The sequence below is a fragment of the Mus caroli genome, chromosome 16 (genome assembly GCF_900094665.2).
Source record: "Mus caroli chromosome 16, CAROLI_EIJ_v1.1, whole genome shotgun sequence".
In the NCBI taxonomy this organism is placed as follows: domain Eukaryota; kingdom Metazoa; phylum Chordata; class Mammalia; order Rodentia; family Muridae; genus Mus; species Mus caroli.
In genome coordinates, this window is record NC_034585.1 from 14,822,647 (window position 1) to 14,841,151 (window position 18,505).

General features: G+C 49.9%; 2 protein-coding genes across 9 annotated transcripts in view; one reads left to right on the plus strand and one right to left on the minus strand.

Annotated features, from left to right (window-relative positions):
- Tango2 (transport and golgi organization 2 homolog) overlaps window positions 1-10,618 on the minus strand; it is a 43,983-nt gene extending 33,365 nt beyond the window's left edge. For 2 of the 6 annotated variants that reach the window (XM_021184738.2, XM_029470511.1), the window contains exon 1: window positions 10,405-10,618. The gene's annotated coding sequence lies outside the window, so the exon portion shown is untranslated. Of the gene's footprint in view, window positions 1-6,342; window positions 6,449-6,495; window positions 6,631-10,404 lie in introns of those variants that run through there. The other 4 variants (XM_029470512.1, XM_021184736.2, XM_021184735.2 and 1 more) reach the window with 4 other exon arrangements.
- Window positions 10,619-10,703: 85 nt separating this feature from the next.
- The window catches only part of Arvcf (ARVCF delta catenin family member), a 58,961-nt gene continuing 51,159 nt past the window's right edge, over window positions 10,704-18,505 (plus strand). For 2 of the 3 annotated variants that reach the window (XM_029470203.1, XM_029470205.1), the window contains exons 1-2: window positions 10,704-10,972; window positions 15,338-15,389. The gene's annotated coding sequence lies outside the window, so the exon portion shown is untranslated. The remainder of the gene's footprint in view (window positions 10,973-15,337; window positions 15,390-18,505) is intronic. The other variant, XM_029470206.1, reaches the window with a different exon arrangement.

Consider the following 18,505-nt stretch of genomic DNA (forward strand, 5'->3'; position numbering starts at 1 on the left):
AAAAAAAAAAAAAAAAAAAAAAAAAAAAAAAAAACCAAACCAAAACAACAACAAAAAACTCTACGACATTCTGTCTCAAGACAACAACAAAAGGTGTGTCCCACCCCAAGCTATTCTTAGTACACAGAAAGGATTGGGAAGGACAGTTTTCCAGGAATCCCTGGCCCATTTGCTAATAATGCTTTCTAGAACCATCTCAGTAAGCACTGTCCATTCAGGTGGCCTCAGAGGTTCCACCATCCTTCCTGGAATCCCATTCTCCAGTTGAGATTCCTTCCTTTTTGGTACATCTATGTGCCTGCCTCATGACCTACCTACCACGCCCTTCCTTCAGCTTAGTGGAGCAAACTCTTACATCACGCCAAAATTTCCTTCTTGAAAAAGCAAGCCTTGCCCCTAACCCCAAATTCAATATATCTGGGGTCATGATCCTACCTAGTACAGTCTCTCTGCTTGTGGCAAGTGGGCTCAGTCCCCCGTATGAAGTCTGCCTACCCTTCTCTGAAAAACTCCAAGAGTCATAAAACTCCTCTGTTTGTCATACTTTGAAGGGAAGATTCTCTTCCCTTTGAGGCCCCATCTGGTTGTCTATGGCCATGCTGTTATCTCTAGTCCAGAATTTATCGGTGTTTATCTCTCCTTCAGATCCCATGGTGATAAACACGGCAGCTATCCCTCCAAATGAAACTCTTCTCTGGACCCGAGGGCCTGCTCTCCCCCTTCAGGACCCTCTCTCCTAACAAAGTTCTTTGAAAGGCTGATCTCATGTCAGCTCCTTCCCACAAACCTTTGTTTTAAGCTGCAATAGCTTTGAACTCGCTATGTAGCCAAGACTGACTTGGAACTCCTTTTCCTCCTGCCTTTACCTCGAGTCCTGAAATCGCAGGAATATACCACACCTGGCTAAAAACTGCCACCTTTACTACATAAGTTTTGTATCTCCTGCCTTTTTAAATAACTTCCTTCCTAGCCCAAAGTGAGACCAGACTTGTCTGTTTGGATGATACAAGGCAGGAGAACAACTGAGCTTCCCAAATGCTTAGCCAATGCCTGGGTGTCTGGTTGAACCATCGGGCCGGTCCCACGTTAACACTCCCAAACCCTCAGGCCTGACAGCATCCCAAGGTTCCAATGATGCAGCAGTTAACTTTCACCCCAGTTTCTGCTCCAGTGTCTGGAGAGCCGGTTTCTTTCCTGGCTATTCATAGAGGCCCTTCTCTAATGATTACTAATACAAGGACAACTGCACAATATTACAGCTTCCCCTGCCAGTGCCTTCAAGGACACGGATCACCTACATCTGTCTCAGAGCACCTGATGGAACAGGCCTTATGGGTAAGCCTGGGATGGGCATGCTACTCGGCCTCTTTGTCCTTCTTCCCAGTGTGGTCGCAACGCAGGAATCTTTTACTGCTTTTCACTATTAACTTAGGTCTTTAATTTTTTTTTTTTTTTTTTGGTTTTTCGAGACAGGGTTTCTCTGTATAGCCCTGGCTGTCCTGGAACTCACTTTGTAGACCAGGCTGGCCTCGAACTCAGAAATCCGCCTGCCTCTGCCTTCCAAGTGCTGGGATTAAAGGCGTGCGCCACCACGCCCGGCCTTTAATTTTTTTTAATTTATTTATTTTATGTATAAGAATCTTATTAAGGGCTGGAGAGATGGCTCAGAGGTTAAGAGCATTGACTGCTCTTCCAGAGGTCCTGAGTTCAAATCCCAGCAGCCACATGGTGGCTCACAACTACCTGTAATGAAATCTGATGCCCTCTTCTGATGCGTCTCAAGTCAGTTACACTGTACCTATGTATAATAATAAATAAATCTTTAAAAAAAATAATAAAGGTGTGTACTACCCTATCTGGGTCTAAGATCTAGTGGGCTTTCAGATCCACTCAAGATCTTCATGCCAAGATCCAGGTCAGAAACTTGTATCTTCCAGCCTCAAGATCTGGATCACATGTGAGCCCTCCAATTCTAGACGGTAGCTCATTCCAGATATAGACAACTTGACAACCAGGAATAACCATTACAGACTAGATATAAGCAAGACCTGTCCATGGTGTCAGAAGGCAGACAGAACCATCTAGTCTCAGGGACAGTGTTGTGACAAGAAGAAGCAGATGCCTGGGTGACAGCAGTGGCTTTTGTCTCTGCCTGTGAATGGACTGGTTTCCTAATAGAATCCATCAAGTATGATGGTGAAAACCTGTGTGCCTGCCATTGTCGTGTTTCAAGACAAAGAAAGCTGCCTACTTCCAAAGAGCCCTAGAAGGAAGCTCAGAAACCTTGCTCTCTCCCCATGCTGATATATGCAGCAGAAATAGAAAGAATGAGCCGATGTCATGGAACAGAACACAGGGGCACAGGGCAGAGCATGAGTGGACTGCCTGATAACGGTCTTATTTACCTGAGCACCGTGCAACATAACCCAGGACCTTGAAAAAAAGCAAGCAAGGTATGTGAACAGAAAGGTGGCAATGTGGGGCACACACAAAGGAACAGGAGTGATGTTTTTCTGACTTCCCAGCTGGAGAGCTAACAATTTGAGACAGTCTATCAGGGGTGTCTGGATCAAGGCTTTGGGCAGAGGCTTTGGGGCGCATGCAATCAGCTGACAACTTCAATGACAAGGAGTAAAAATATCAGTCTGAAAAAGATGGTCAGTGGCCAGGTCCTGCAGCCAAGTCACTGCTGGCTGTAGTAGCTCCTGGGGGTGAAGCTGTTCTTTTGGGCAGGACAAGACAGGAAGATGGGCTGTGATCTGGGCTCCAGGGAGTGCCAGCAGAAGAGGTAAACACATATGGAACACAGTGTCGCCATTCCTGAGACCTTGGCTGAGAAATCCCCAGGCAACCAATCAGCTGCAGCACCCTCCTCTCCTCCCATCTTGGCAGCCAGAGCTCTGTAAGCCTATGCTGCTCAATCCAGCTATTCCACAGCAGTTCACCATGACAAATTGTCTCCTGTGATACCTTCTCCTCAGATCTCCCCAACGTTCTGAAGACATTAACTCAGCCTCACACCAGGGTTTCATTCACAGTTCAAAGGAATAGCACAAACCAAACATACTATGGGTTTGACAGAAAGCTTGATACAGGGCTGGCAAGCATTTCAGTTTTCTCTTGGTAGGAAGCCCAGCCTGTCCCTTGCCCCCACAATAGGGACAGGCCTGGCCCTCAGGTGGTTTCTATCACCTCATTTTGTATTAAATAATAAATACATAAAATAGGATATTCTGTTTAGTTTCATTTGTTTGTTTGTTTTTTGAAACAGGAGCCCTGGCTGATCTAGAACCAGACAAAATATGGCATTTCTTTTTAAAAAAAAAAAAAGGGGGGGACAGGGTGGGCTAGAGAGATGGCTCAGTGGATAAGACTGCTCTTTCAGAGGTCCTGAGTTCAATTCCCAGCAACCACATGGTGGCTCACAACCATCCGTAATGGGATCTGATACCCTCTTCTGGTGTGTCTGAAGACAGCTACAGTGTACTCATATACATAAAATAAATATATCTTTAAAATAATTTATTTATGCATGTGAGTATTTAGCTTACATGCATGCCTATGTGTACCATGTGCATTCCTGGTGCCTGCAAAGGTCAAAGAGGATGTCAGGTTTCCCGGAACTAGAACTGGAAGGCGCTATCTGGTTGCTAGGAGCCAAACCCAGAACCTGTGCAAGAACAAGTGGTGGCGCACACCTTTAATCCCAGCACTTGGGAGGCAGAGGCAGGCAGATTTCTGAGTTTGAGGCCAGCCTGATCTACAGAGTGAGTTCCAGGACAGCCAGGACTATACAGAGAAACCCTGTCTTGAAATAAACAAACAAACAAATAAGAACAAGTGCTTTTAACTACAGAGCCATCTCTAGCTCACAGCTTCTCCAGAGAGGACAGAGGCAAGCACTGAGACACCTTACCAGTAGACACAAGTGTCAGCAGTATACCATGGGAGTAGTTGCTGGGACATGGAGGCATTTTTTTTTTAAGTTTGTATACATGACTTTTGAAATCTCAAAAGGAAGCTGGGTGTAGCATGCACACCTGTGATCCTCGCACTTAGGAGGCAGAGACAGGAGGATGGCCAATTCAATGTCAGCCTAGGTGACACAGCAAGACACACACACATACACACACACACACACAGAATATTAAAGTTGACAGCACCCTGGAGGCCAAGAAATAAGACAGCCAGGAGCTCAAGGCCAGCCTGGGCAACATAGCAAGTTCTAGGCTCATCAAGACTATATTGTCTCAAAGAACAAACAATGAATAGTTGAGGTAAGAGGTGAAAGTGGTACAGATTATCTCAAAAACTCAAGTTGGCTTGAGGTGATCGTGTTGTCAGGGGCCCTTTACCAAGCAGGCCCTGTGGTCTGAATCAACACAGTTACCACTGTTGCAAGCTGACTCTGGCTCTTCCTCACCTAGTGTCAACAACAAGCTTGGCTCTGTTTCTAGAACTCCTCCAAGCCTTCCTGTCCTGTTCTTTGTACAGGTGGTCGGTCACCCACATCCAGGGAAGGGCTAAGGGGTACCATAGATGAGAGCAAGTAGGTGATCAGATTAAGGACTGCATCTAGCTGAGGCAGGGTGGAGACACAGGCCAATGACGTGAAGAGAAGCAAGGGCAGGAACTCCTCAAGGACCAGGGTTAATGCGTTTGCCAGCAAAAAGCAAGCGGTCCAGCAGTCAGTGCTGCGGGCGCTCATGCTTACCAGGATTTTCATATACAGATTTTTTTTACATTTGTTTGTTTGTTTGTTTTGAGACAAGTTCTCACTGTGTGGCCCTGACTAAGCTCACAGAGTTCTGCCTGCTTCTGCATCCCAAGTGCTGGGATTAAAGGTGTGAGCCTCCATGCTGGGCCTCATTTACAGGTATTTTATGTTAAGATAACAATACACTTAAGGCCTGAAAAAAATGCATATGATCTTGGGTATGGCCTTATCTCTCTACCCAGACACAGAGAACCTCAAACAAAACTGTTCACAGTAAGATATCCTACCTTCCTCTATCCCCAGGGCTGAACTTTTGATTTTGAACCTAGTTAGGAGCCATGAAATAGACAGGACTTTTAAACCTCACTCAATGAGATGCATTTGAGAAGCTCCGAGGCCAAGCTCTGGGGTATGTTTTACTTTTTCTTTTTTCTTTTGGGTACCTCTTTTGTGCCTAATCTTCATACTTAAGCCTCTATTTAAATATCTTTAACACAATCTCCAACTCTGCTTCCTAAATTGGCTAGCCTGGAATTCTCTTCATCATCAAAGCCAGGTGTGATCTGAGAGTAGGTCTTTAAAACTAGGGGAAATTCTCAGGCTGTTGTCTTGACAGCTGGGAGCTGGGCCCCTTTGCCATGTGTCCCCCAAACACTTAAAGTAAAATAAAGACACAAAAGTAAAATGAAAATGTGGGATTGGGGACCATGTGGGGGAACCTGAAGAGATGTGAGCACCACAGCATCCCACATCCCAGCAGTAACACTAGGAATCTGGAGGAGGGGCAGAGGCTCTGTTCTGTCTGGGAACAGTCACCCTCTCCAGCAGATCACATGACCCAGGAGGTCTCAGGGAAAGGGGAAGAAACACAGGCCTGGAAGCCAATCACCCTGGCTTGCAGCAGCCTTGGAAACACATGCCTTCTTGGCTAGAGTTGGCTGTGTACAAGGTTGGACTAATGAATACTACCTTAAAAGATTGTCTAGAGGACATGTCATTCACCTGTCCCTTATAGCTGTCACATCTACCCCATAGAAGATGGCTGAGCCTAGTGGCAAAACAGTAATCAGCAGGTCCAGGCAGCAGACAGGTCTACTGAGCAAGGCATTTGCAAGGGCATAGGGTGCACTCTAAAGACGTGACCTATCGGGCATAAGGAAACATAGGAAAGATGCTGAGGGTACATGGATGGATCTCAACATCAGGTCCTCCTTGTCCACTGTCCAAGAGGCAAACAAGCAAAACCTCACCTGCCAATGAGCCTAGAGTGGGGCCAGACCTGGCCTGGATGCAGCCTACACGCAATGTCCTCCCGTTCTGAGCAAGGGTTCACCACGCTAGCCCAGTAAAGCCTATATCAGGCATAAGAATGACCCAGCACTTGCTGTCTACTCTGACATACTGTGAAGCCTGAGGCCCCATCGGAGGTTTCAGAGTGAGCGGGGCGACATGACTAGGCTCCAGAGTAATTCCTGACACTGGAGACTGCAGCCCTTCATCCTGCAACAACCATGCAGCTCTCTGTCCCGCCAATCTAGCCTCTTACACAGCAAGTCTGCCCCTGCTGCCATGACCCTTCCCCGCACCCAATCCTGACAGGGATAAACAGAAACATCTTCTAGTACCGTGAGGGTTGCTTTCAATTGTCAGAGACAGTCTGGTCTGGTCTGTCAGACTAGAGTCCCGAACCAGCAGGCCGTTTAGTTTCCATTTAATGCCTTGGAAAGGGAAAACTGAGTTATGACGAGAAGGTGCGGACCGCCTCGTCCTTGACCAACCTGATCCAGACCGCGTTCCAGGAGCCCGGCGCCCGACCTTGGGTCAGCCCCGCCAGGAGCGCAGCCCGCTAGCCCCAGCCACCCGCTGCACACTCACCGCCTCCGCCGCCGCCGACTTCCGGGTGCCGCACCCGCGGGCTTTAGCCTCCAGCCCAGGACCCGCCCGGCCCGCCCCCAGAGGGCTCGCTATTGGGCGCAGCAGCGAAGGGCGGAGCAGCGAACCCAGAACTGCAGCCTTGTTGGCCGTTGGTGCTGTCGCTTAGAGATACAGCGCTCCGCCCCCGCAGCTGCACCAAGGCTGGATATCCACCAAGGCTGGCGATGCACCAAGGCTGGAGCTGTGTGGGCATCTGGTCCTTTCATGCTGCTACAGCTCCTCAGCCTGTGGGTTATCTCTGTGAGACTGAGATAGCCCCTGCACCCACCCCCCCGTTCAGGCGCTGGACCCACCTCCACCCCCTTTAGACAATGACCTGGTCTTTATCTCTAGACCATATCTCTAGTCCCGAATAGCCCTCCCCTCCCTTTGTCGCCTCCAAGTCTTACCAGACTGCCTGTATCCTTGGCCTCTGACTTCTCATCTCTTGTATTCCCTGCACTAAAAAACAATACAAAACGCGACTTCTGTTCCACCGTGCCTTCCATAGTCCTTAAGTAGTCATAGAGGCTGTCCTGTGAGTCCAGACCCCAAAGATGAGGAATTTACCATGCTTGAGCTATGTTTGGACAATGACTGGGACATTTAGAACAGGGCCAGGACAATCACTGGGGGCTTCCTGTACCTGTTAGTATCAGGTTGTGTAAGGGGCTTGAGCATCCATCGCTAAGGTGGAGGGAGCATCAGAGGTCCTCCCCAAGGTGAGTGCTCAGTACAAGGATCACAACCACATTAAAGACAATGATACTGTACTACAGACTTTCAACCCAGTTAACTTGATACCCAGTACTCATTCACTCCACTTCAGAGATGTAAATATAATTGCTCAGAGCAGTTAAGCTATTCACTTAGAGTAAAATAAAGGGTTAGCAAGATAGCTGCCTGGGTATAGATGCTCGCTGTCAAACCTGGCCACCTGTGTTCCATCCTTGGGATCCACATGGTAGAAGGAGAGATCTCTGTCCTTTATGTTGTTCTCTGATCACCACATGTGCATTGTGGTGTATACTCACAAAATAAAATGTAATTGATTTAAAAAAAAAAAAAAGATGCCAAGTGGCATTAGCTGCCTGGACAATCTAGGTGCCAGGGTCCCAAACTTCAATGCTGATGTTTTGCAGGAAACTGGAACTCAGAGAGGCGAAAGCAAGGCTGTATAGCCAGACCCAGACACAGCTCTGCCCTCTCTCACACAGCCTCACCAGCATTCCTCCTGAGAACTAAAGGAAACCATTTGCAAACATGACCAGACTCCGGAGACCATGACTCCTGGCCAGCAGGTGGCAGACCTAGCTAGGCACTTCCATTCTTCCTCCAGCTTAGCACAGTCACCCTGTGCTCCTGCCAGCTGTCTCCAGCTGAGCTGCCAGATCACTTGGTCTACAGGACTAAGAGGTAGTCATGTACAAGCAGGACACGGGCTTGAGGCTAAAAGAGCATGGTCTGGGATATAGCAGATACACAGTAGCTTGTCCCCAAAGCACCAAGCCATGAACTCAGAGTGGGACATTGGTTGGATATGCTTTCTCATCAATCCTATCCATAAAGAGAGATGTAAGAACATGTTGAACAGTGGTTCAAATCCCATCACAGGCAGCAGGTGGCCCTTTGGGGGGGGGATTTGAACCTCTGCCCCAATTTTTTCCTTAATTATTTATTAACTTTACATCCTGATAGCAGCTCCCCTCCTTCCTCTCCTTCCAGTCCCAAATCCATCCCCCTATTACACCCTCCCCTCCTCCTCCGAGAAGGGGAGCCCCCCTTGGGTACCACCCCACCCTGGGACATCTAGTCCCAGCACACCCTCTCCCTCTGAGGCCCAACTAGGCAGTCCAAATTAGGGGAAGGGGATCCAATTCCTGCCCCTATTTTTTTGATAGCTATGCACTCTGACATTCTCTCCCATTTGAGTCTGGCTCATTGTGCATTCCTCGAGTGGGAGCTCACGACTTTTTGTAAACACCTTTTTAGGATTTAAGTGCCAACTAGTTAGGAAGTTCGTCCTGACAAACACTTTCTCTCTGTGGATTTCCCCAGCACTATCCCTACAGAAATGGCCAGCAGCTGGCTGGATAAGGAGGGAGGGAGACAGACAGAACAAGAAACACACACACAGTGAGAGAGAGAGAGACAGAGACAGAGACGCAGGGAGAGACAGAGAGAGACAGAGAGAGAGGGACAGAGAGGCAGAGAGAAGGGGTGGGGGAGGTATTCATTATTGGCCCTGGTAAGGTGACTGTAAGATAGCAGCCCTGAAACCTATCTGAGCTGTCTCTATCCACCCTGATTTTCTCTATGCAGCTGATGATCAGGCTCTAAAGCAGCCAAGTCTCTAAAAGGGGACATTCCTACCTTAGGCTACACTGGGAGACTATGTCTCCCTTTTGCCTTCTTCTAGTAGAGAAGAAACCTGTTCAGCCTTTGTCCCATCAGCAAGTATGGGGAAGTGGTATGATCCAGAGCTATGGGGTCTTCAAGAGAGGTGCTCCAGGATGAGTACGGGCCAGGGTATAGCTGGATTGACTAAATCCACTTCTAACTGAGGAAAGAGAGTCCCCACCACACAGCAACTTAACCAGAATGGCAGCTGTAGCAGAGAGCTGTAGTTACAGCTTTACCTAGAGAGAGCCACCTTCTTCGAAGACTCTGCTTTCTTAGAGTTGCTCACTCTGCCTCGCCAGAGCTGCAACCGTATCTCAATACCAGGATGCCAAATGGTGTTCATTTCAAGTAGCAATACCAACGGATTAGTAGCAACTGCCTTGACTCTGAAAAGCTCCTGGTATCAATTTGTGTTGTCAGAGCAGTTAGATGCAGGCGACCCAGAAGTGAGATCCTGCCCTAGGCATTTACTTTCTTTGTCTTCACCAAGCAGCCCTTATTGGGTGAGCACACTGGACTCGGCATAGGTGGGTGAAATATGACCGTCTGGGTAGACCCCCTACACACACAAACACACGAGCACACACACACACACACACACACACACACACACACCCTGGCCGGCCTCCATTAGCACTATCCGTAAGGGGCCTTGGGAAACACGGACAGCCCAGAAGAGTTGCTCATTTCCAGTGCACTCAGGACAAGAAGCTTCTGAGCAAGCACAGGCCAGATTCATTTCCACTGTCTGCACTTCCATCTCCTGTTTATGTTACAGCATCCCCCGTGGGTCCCCTCCACCGCCTTATGTCACTGCAGAGATGTGGTTGGTGTGCTTTACCTGGTAGGGAAATATGTGTTCATCTTTTCAGGCAGTGGATAAAGCTCCTTGATATTTCTCCAAGACTCAAAGCAGGGCAGAGGAAATCGGGACACCAGGGTGTAGTGGGGAAGAGATAAACGCATAATTCCGCTTTCCCGGGAAGAGGACGCTTTTCATTGCCCCGGGAAAGAGCAGTCTCATGCAGCTGTGGGGAGTGCCCAAAGGCTGTAAATACAGGCTTCATAGAAGAAAAAAGCTCTAGTTTTTCTAGAGTCTGCTTTTGCCCTCAAAATCACTGCAACCATCCCCACTTTGTACCAACCTAGCTGACCTTGTTCGTCCTTGCTGCAGGGGTTATGGGGACAGTGAGAGAGCCCCCAAGGCTGGAAGTCCAACGACTGGGTTCACGCCCTGGTCACCTAAAGCCTCAGTTTTCTATCTGTAAAATGGGAGCAGCAGCCCAACACACTTGCGGAGTGTAAGATAAATACCATTCTATGCCAATAGAAAGGAATCGACGCTCAATGTCCGGTTAACAGCAGGATACCTGCGAACTTGGGGTGGAGATGGAGACAACTGGAATCCGGGAGTGACCGCCAGTCCTGCAAGTTCCAGCTCAGGGCCTACTATCCCCAGAACTCCTCTGAAGGTGGCCGGGAGGGGGCAACTCCGAGCCGGCTGCAGCCACAGCATTCCGGGCAGGTGTCAGGGCCTGCTCTGCTAGGGGGGCCGATCTTGGGCTAAGACTGACAATACCAGGAGCCCAACAGCAAGCGGCAATCTCGGCACATCCATCCAATCGGAGCGGGTTGCGGGGCGCGTCTCTCTACCAATGGGAAAATTCGCAGTTGGATGGGGCGGGGCGGAGGCCTCGTCTCCGGCCAGGTCCGCTTTGCGCACGGGCAGCGGGAGGGGTGGGAGGGCTAGGCTGCTGGCTGCTCCAGTAAGGGAGGAGGAGTGTTCCCCCCCACCCCCTCACAAGCACAAGTTGTGGCCCCGGGAGCCACTTTCGGTGCTGGGCGCTGGAGAGGCCGCTCCCCGCGCGCCGGGGGACCTAGGGACGCCTGCCTTGGGGGCGGAGGCCGCGCTGCGGAGCCGCCCACGCCGCGCGCCAGGTGAGCTCGGCCGGGTGGGCGGGGTCCGGCTGTGGGCCTGGGGCTGGACACTCGGGCCCCGGCCAGGATTAGGGGTAGGTCCTGTGGGAGCGAGCTGGTATAGCGTCTAGACTGAGATGCGGACTAAGGTAGGGACAGGGTCCTGGGCTCGGACTTTAGGTCTGGGTGGGGCTCAGAAGCTGGTTCTTCTGCTCACCCGCGCTCTAGCACACGACGGGTCCCCAGAGACCCGGGTGGTTGGGGGCGGGTCCCTTTGTGCATGACCTCAGGGCTCTGTCCAACCTGGCCACGGCGCCAGCTTCAGCCTCAGGGCTGTTCAGCCTCCGGGCTGAACAGGACCCAGCTCCCACAGCCTTGCCCTCCGCGAGCCACTGCAGAGCCTGCAAGCAGGGACCCGATGGCTATGGAAACTTTACCAGGACTCGGGCTGCGAGGCTGGGGAACTTCCTGGGGTGGCACGGCCATTGGTGAGCGCAGGGTCTTGGCGATGCCAAGGGAATGTCCCTACACGGCGATGCTCCTAAGGCCTCACAAAAGAGAGAGGAGGCGCTGCTGGGAATCCCTTGTCTGGTGTCCCTGCTTGAATCTCCTCCCTAGATACCCCTACATTCCTCAGTGGGACACCAGCCCTGGAGAATATGCAAGTCTGGAGTTGCTCTGCGCAGGAGGCCTGGATACCATGGCTTTCCCCTTTTAATTTTTAAATAATTAAATGCTACTTATATTCAATATTTAACTGTATTTGTTTCAGTGTCAGGTATCAGTGTCTAAGGAACTAGGGGACTGACTGTAGGTTCAGACATTTAGAAATGATGGGAAAGAAAGAAAATGCTTCTGTTTGTGTTAACTCTTAGGCTAGACTCTTAATGTGGGCTAACAACCCGAAATGCAAAACACATGCTTACTTTTATAAAGCTTAGGGATGGAGCCATGCCCAAATTGTCTTTGGGAACATCTTTCCCTAAGTAGGACCAGCTATGCATTGAGTGCCTGTAATTCCACACTGGGATCCCCAGTCCTTCTACCTCTCTTTTGGTCCAGGACCCAGGCGGTCTATGCAGAGCAAGTGTTGCCTGCTTTGGGGAGTGTCTCAGGATCTGTGAGCCTGGGACAGTGACATATACCAGGATGTTGAAGTTGGTCCCTGGGTCCTGAGGTTAAGTTTGCTTCAGAAGCAGGTGGTCCAGAGAGATATTGGCTCTCTGAAAAGGCCTGAACCTACAATTTTGTGTCATCTGAGGTATTTGATGCTTCTTGCTGTCTATGACCACTTTCCGTTTGGGGGTCAGGCAGGAAAAACTTGGCATGATGACAGAGGTGCTTCCGAGCACCACCAGGCCAGTGCCCACTTGGGGCCTCTTAGATGTGCCATCCTCAGCACTTGTCTGCACAGACGCTGGTGACCAAGGCTCTCCCTATGTCCCAGCTGCTACACTCCTCCCCACCTCAGTCTGTGCTCTGTGGCTGCCTGCATTCATTCTCTCACTCCCCTCCCCTTCCAGGTCACCTTTTCTTGCCCCAGGCACCCTCTGCATGGCCTCCACAGGAGCAGGGAGACGTACCCCGTCCTTCTTTGTGCAGCACAGGGGTTCAGGCTGAGCTCCCTTGGCTCCGCACGAGCCTGGAGCTCCAACACACGCCTAGCTGGAAAGCCAGGGCTCTGCTCCTTCTTGGCTGATTGTCAGGATGCACAGTTGGGGAGGAGGCAGAGATTTCTTGAGCTCTGAGGGAGATTTGAGGGCCACGTAGTCATGGGATAGGGACACCTAGACCCAGAAGGGCACTGGTAGTAGATGGAAATGGTTTTGCAGGGTAGTCCAGACATGAGCTGTGTCCATGTGTATGAACACATCAGTGTTCATAGGAACAGTCATTGCGTTCTTGTCATGGGTAAGGAGGGATGGTTTGGCGGGGGCAGGTACTTGTCATTGAGCAGAATGAATTTCCCTGCCTGGTGGCTGAAGGGCTCTCTGTATCTATGATTACTGGAAGGGCATGTTCCCAGCTACTTGCATTTTCAGTCCTACCTATGTGTACAGAGCAGAGCCCAAGGCGGCCCATGCAAGACTACAGCCTGCTGCCATACAATACAGTCAGCACCGAGCAAGCTCTTACTTAGGCAGGCCATCTTGATCCAGGGTGGGTGTATGTGATCCTAAATTACCTGCTTCTCATGCTCAGTCTGGCCTGACTCAGCTTGTACCTGTGGAAACTCTCCACATAGTCAGCCTTTGCTGGCCCATAGCTTGCTGGTCTTGTGTTTAAGCTTGTACCCCAGTCTGAAGCCCCATGGTTAGGTCAGTGGCGTGGCACTATAACATGGTGCAGACCCTTCCCAGAGTCTGAGTAGGTCTGTGGGGTACAGGCAGGTAGTGGCAGTGTCTCTGTGGAGAAGCCCAGTGTGTGTGCCTGGCAGGCAGGTTATGGCAAGGGTAGGCTCAGACCATCCTCGTGGGAGAACTGGAGCCTGGCAAAGCACCCGGTGGTCTTTGGCCAGGTGGGTGACCCCAGAGCCTGTAGACCAGTTCAGCAGAATGTTCAAAGGGTTACAAGCTGGGTATCCACTATTTGAGCCCCATCACTAGATCTGCCTTTGTTTCACGGCTCTGTCCAATCTCTCTGGTTATTTCCTGTGTGTCGTGATTCAGGGCTCCCAGCAGGCTGGCCATAGTTACTCCACCCTGACCACTCCCATGCCTTGCTCCTGTGATGAGAACACTCCTGGAAAGACACCCATTCCTCTGGTGACCTCTACCACCCTGCCTCCTGTAGCCCCTCTCCACCTTTCTCCTATCTTCTCTCCTGGAGTCTCCCATGGCAGGGGTCATATTATTGTAGCCATGTCATTTCCTGCTGGGTGAGGAGTATGGGAAACTCTGGGGATAGGAAGACTTGAGTTCAGATCCTGCCTGGACTGGCTCTGGTTCTCACATTTGAAAAATGGGGAATTATACCTATCATGGACAGTCAATGGAAGTCAGATGTTGGCTCCCCACTCATGTGGCCAAGGCTGTGGCATGTGGTAAGTCCTGGTGAGAGACTTTTTGAACATTGGGGCTGATAACAAAGTCACATGGTTCTCTGTGAGACAGAAATCTAGGTTAACATTTAAGTTAAAAGCAGAGATGTCCCAGAAATTCCATGCTTACAGCAGGGCTCATTCCCTAGCCAGAGGCTTTGCCTCTGCTTAGGGGAAGAGTTAGTGGACAACTCTATCCAACCCCTCCTCCGCTATCAGCCGATCCTCCTGCCTTAGCATGTGCCAGGCTCCCCCTGGCCTTTGGTGCTGTGTGCTGACCCTCACCCACATATTCCATGATCCCACTCTTAATAGTTAACCAACTTTCCACGTTCTACTTGAAACCTCTCTACCAAATGGCCTCGCAGCCATAGCCTGGCCTGAATATGGCCACCAGAGGGCCTCAGGGACTGCCAGTAAACCAGGCTCTGAGTACTGCCCCCCCCCCTTGTGACCCCCCCCAACACATGCACGTGCATGGGCACACACATGCACAAACAATCTAGGTTAGATGGAATTCTTACCCAAAAGCTTAATAGGCTGTTGTGAGACAGAGACCACCTCTAGGACCAAGTAGATGGAGTCCACAGAGGGAGATTGGACAGAAGCACAGAACAGTCTGGAAACAGACCAGAAAGGGAAGAACTCCCATTACTTATATCATAGTGCCCCAGAGATATCTCCTTTGCCACCCCTCCCTGACTGTCTATGTCATACAGGTTTTCATTTTTATGACATAAATACTCTGGCAGTGTCCCTAGGCTCAGATATACCAAGAGGGAATGTGTCCCTAGACTGTCTGCCGAGACAGGAAGCAATGATTCCTTAGAGCCACGGTGGAATTGCATGCAGAGCTGACACCAGTGCTGTCTCACTTCCATGTACTGTGAGCAGTCCATGCTGCAGGACCAAGTCCTACAACTTGCCCGCCACCAATGACATAGGAACTGGGAGCCAGGGTTGAAGCTAGCTTTGGGGAGCCTTGGGAGAGGCAGATGCCATCCCACAAGGAAGGTATGGGCTGCAGGTCTGGAAGACTCTATGTGGAGCCCCAAGACCCTAATGATGCAATCTTCTGGGAGGAAAAAGAGGACACTATCAGTTCATATCTCTGACCTCTCCATCTCATCAGAAGGGAAGTCGACCTAATGCAAACTACAGTCCCAGTTGTGTGTGGGGACAGGGAAATACATACAATGTGTACCTGAGTCAGGAGTACCACAGGGTGACCTTAGGATCTGGGATGCCAGTGTCCTGTTTGGGGGACAGTCTGGGCCAGTATGCCTATATGCAGAAGGGTCTGATTTCAGGGGAGCTTCACATAGTATCCTCTGGTTTCTCTACAGGAACAGAGTCCACAAGATGGGTGTTAGGACATGCTGAGATCCCCTGAAATAGGTAAGTTACCTGTGTTGCTCAGGATAGCAGAGTGTCCTGGTGAGTTTGGCGGGTGTGACCAGTTTTGGAATGGTCTGGACTTAAGCATTGTGTACTCTTGTCTGTTCAGCTTCACCCTGGTTGGGCACAGTCTCAAGACTGGACAGGACCAAATATGGGGGCCTGCCACGCTAACTTAGATTTTCCCAGTAGCTCAAGTGTGTATAGTAGCCACCTGATGGATGTCTGTCTTGAGGGTGAGCCCACGGTGCGGCTGACCTAGCAGGATGCTGGGCATTGTTAATGAGGACATTAGCTGGGTCTGATCTCTGTCCATCTCAGCTTGGATGCCAGCCATGGTGGTATCTGATGTCAGCATAGACTGCTTGGCCTAGAGCTCAGCTCAGGGATGCTTCTGACTGCCCAAGGGAGAATGGAGCCTCCAGCTGGCCACTGCTGATAAGCCCCAAGGCTCCATGGACCTGCAGAGTATGAATGAGCCTTACAGTTTTGTGTGCCTGTTATTCTCTCTCAGCCTCATCCCTCTGCCACTAGAGGGTAGGAGATCCAGTAACAATGCTCTAATCATAGCCCTGCTGTGTGGACTGGCTTGGCTGAGGTGGTTACTTTGTTCATCTGTGAATTATGGCTGCCAGCTTCAGTGGCATTGAGAGGTGTGATGCCCATGAAGTGTGGCAGGCTGGGTGGCATGGTTGTTCCTGTGTCCTCTGGTACTCTATGAATGGAAGAGACACTTTGATGGCATTTAACACTCTTTGGTGATTGCTTTGGGGCAGAATGGCTGATAGTTACAAGGAGTCCCCCTGGCCATTCTTGTTTATCCATCACAGCTGTCCATACTCTCTATCCCCTTTTCAGTCACTGAGTTCTGGTCTGCCAACACTATACCCTGAGGGGAAATCTGGCCCCATAATGGTGTGCTGGGGAGAAGAAGGTGGTAGCTGCACACCCAGGAGCACCAGGCTTCTAGATGTTTGAGGGCCCTCTCTTAAGGGATATTAGGCACAGTGGATGGATAGGTTGGTCTGATTTCTCTTCACTTGTGACTAGAGAACTTGGGTGTGGGAAGATTCTGGCTAGACAAGCCATGTCTCTTCATGTATAGAAAGGTCAGTATTTGACCAAACATTTCAGTGTATAGTCCACTGAGCATTTTAGTGTATAGTCAGTGGTTTCTGAGCTAAAAAAGCTTAGGCTCTGTCCAGGGCTTACTGGACCAGAGAGTCCAGGCCCTGGCCCATGGCACTTCCTATAGAACAAGTGACATCATAGGGGGACAACAGTGGAAAGAGGAGCTGCACCCCTCATACTATTTCCCTTTTGATGCTGGGGATCAAATCCAGGATCCTGTATGAGCTGGGTAAGCTCAGACCCTGTCAGCTTGTCATAGGCTGGTACACATCAGGAGGCCAGGTTAGCCAGGGCTCAAATAATGGCCCTAGTAATACTCAGGACATACCTGAAACGTTCTCTTTATTCTGGCATCCTCCTTTCTTGTCCTTTCTTCCCTCTCTGCTTCTAGCTCCTTCTTCCCATTTTTCTTTGCCCCTTTCTCTTTCATTCTCTTCCTTTGTCTGTCTGTTTTCTGCTGTTTTTGATTGATTATTCATGCCTGTTCTGGGTTTTGAAGGCATGGTTGGCATCATTTGTACTGTCTCTGCTTTGGTCTGGGCCCATTTCATAGATTGGCAAGCAAAATCTTGGCTCTGGCTTATGGCTTCCTGTTCTGTTCTATCGTACAGTGTGTCTCTGTGTACAGGGGCCCTTGGAGCTAAGGTAGACGAGGTTAGTTGCACTTGTGTGCCCCCCTTGCTCACCTTTAGTCACTGAGCACTGTGGCACCGCATGCTCACTGCAAGCATTGCATCTTCACATGCAGCGGAGGAATTCCCAGCTCTCTGAGGAGATGAACAAGGACAATTGCAAATTTGGGGTTTGAGATTGAATTAATGGGACTCCCTGAAGAAGGAGAACCTAAAGGCAATGTGAGGGAGTGACACACCTCGATGCAAGGCCTGGGTAATAATGTTCCCTTCTCACAACTAAACCAGTCTTCTGCCACCTCTCAGAAGTGTACCTGGTGGTGTCCAGCACCAAGGTTCCCCTGAGGGATTGATGGTTTTAGCCCATTAGTTCAAGTTTTTAAGTAGTATCGATACCAGTTCTCTGCCTCTTGCATAATTACATCTTTGTCTGTGGCAATTTTTTTAAAGACTTATTTATTATTATATCTAAGTACACTGTATTCAGATGCACCAGAAGAGGGCGTCAGGTTTCATTACAGATGGTCGTGAGCCACTATGTAGTTGCTGGGATTTGAACTCAGGACCTTTGGAAGAGCAGTCAGTGCTCTTAACCACTGAGCCATCTCTCCAACCTGGCAGTTCTTGTTTTGTTTGTTTTGTTTTGTTTTTTGAGACAGGGTTGCTCTGTATAGCCCCAGCTGTCTTGGAACTCACTTTGTAGACCAGGCTGGCCTGGAACTCAGAAATCCGCCTGCCTCTGCATCCTGAGTGCTGGGATTAAAGGCGTGTGCCACTATGCCTGGCCTCAACCTGGCAGTTCTTGATTATCGAAATTTCTCATACTTACTAAGAAACATGGACTGTTTTCCTTCTCTAGGATTACTCTAGCCCTCTGTGGTGTCCACCCTCCCTGGCATGTGGCTACATAAATAGTGTCTGTCTGTCTGTCTTCTACTAGATGCTGCCACCTTAGGCTTTTACACTCAAGATTTAATCTGCCTTGAATTTATTTTGACGTAACAGAGAGACTTGATCAGGAAGGTGCTTTTCCAAGGGTAAGGCTCCCTTGTACTTGGGAGGTGCTAACTCCTGCTGCTTTCCCAGTTCATGAATTCAGCTGCCTAAGTTTTAGTAAAGGGAGACCATGTTCACTTTAAAAGGGTGGTGTGTGTGTGTGTGTGTGTGTGTATGTGTGTGTGTGTGTGAGTGTGTGTGAGTGTGTGTGTGTGAGTGTGTGTGTGTGTGAGTGTCTATGCGAACCGCGCGCGCGTGCGCACACACACACACACACACACACACACACACACACACGTTTCTGTATCTTCCAGGTCTCAGATTTGCTTTCACATGTGACGCATTCAGTACCTAGCT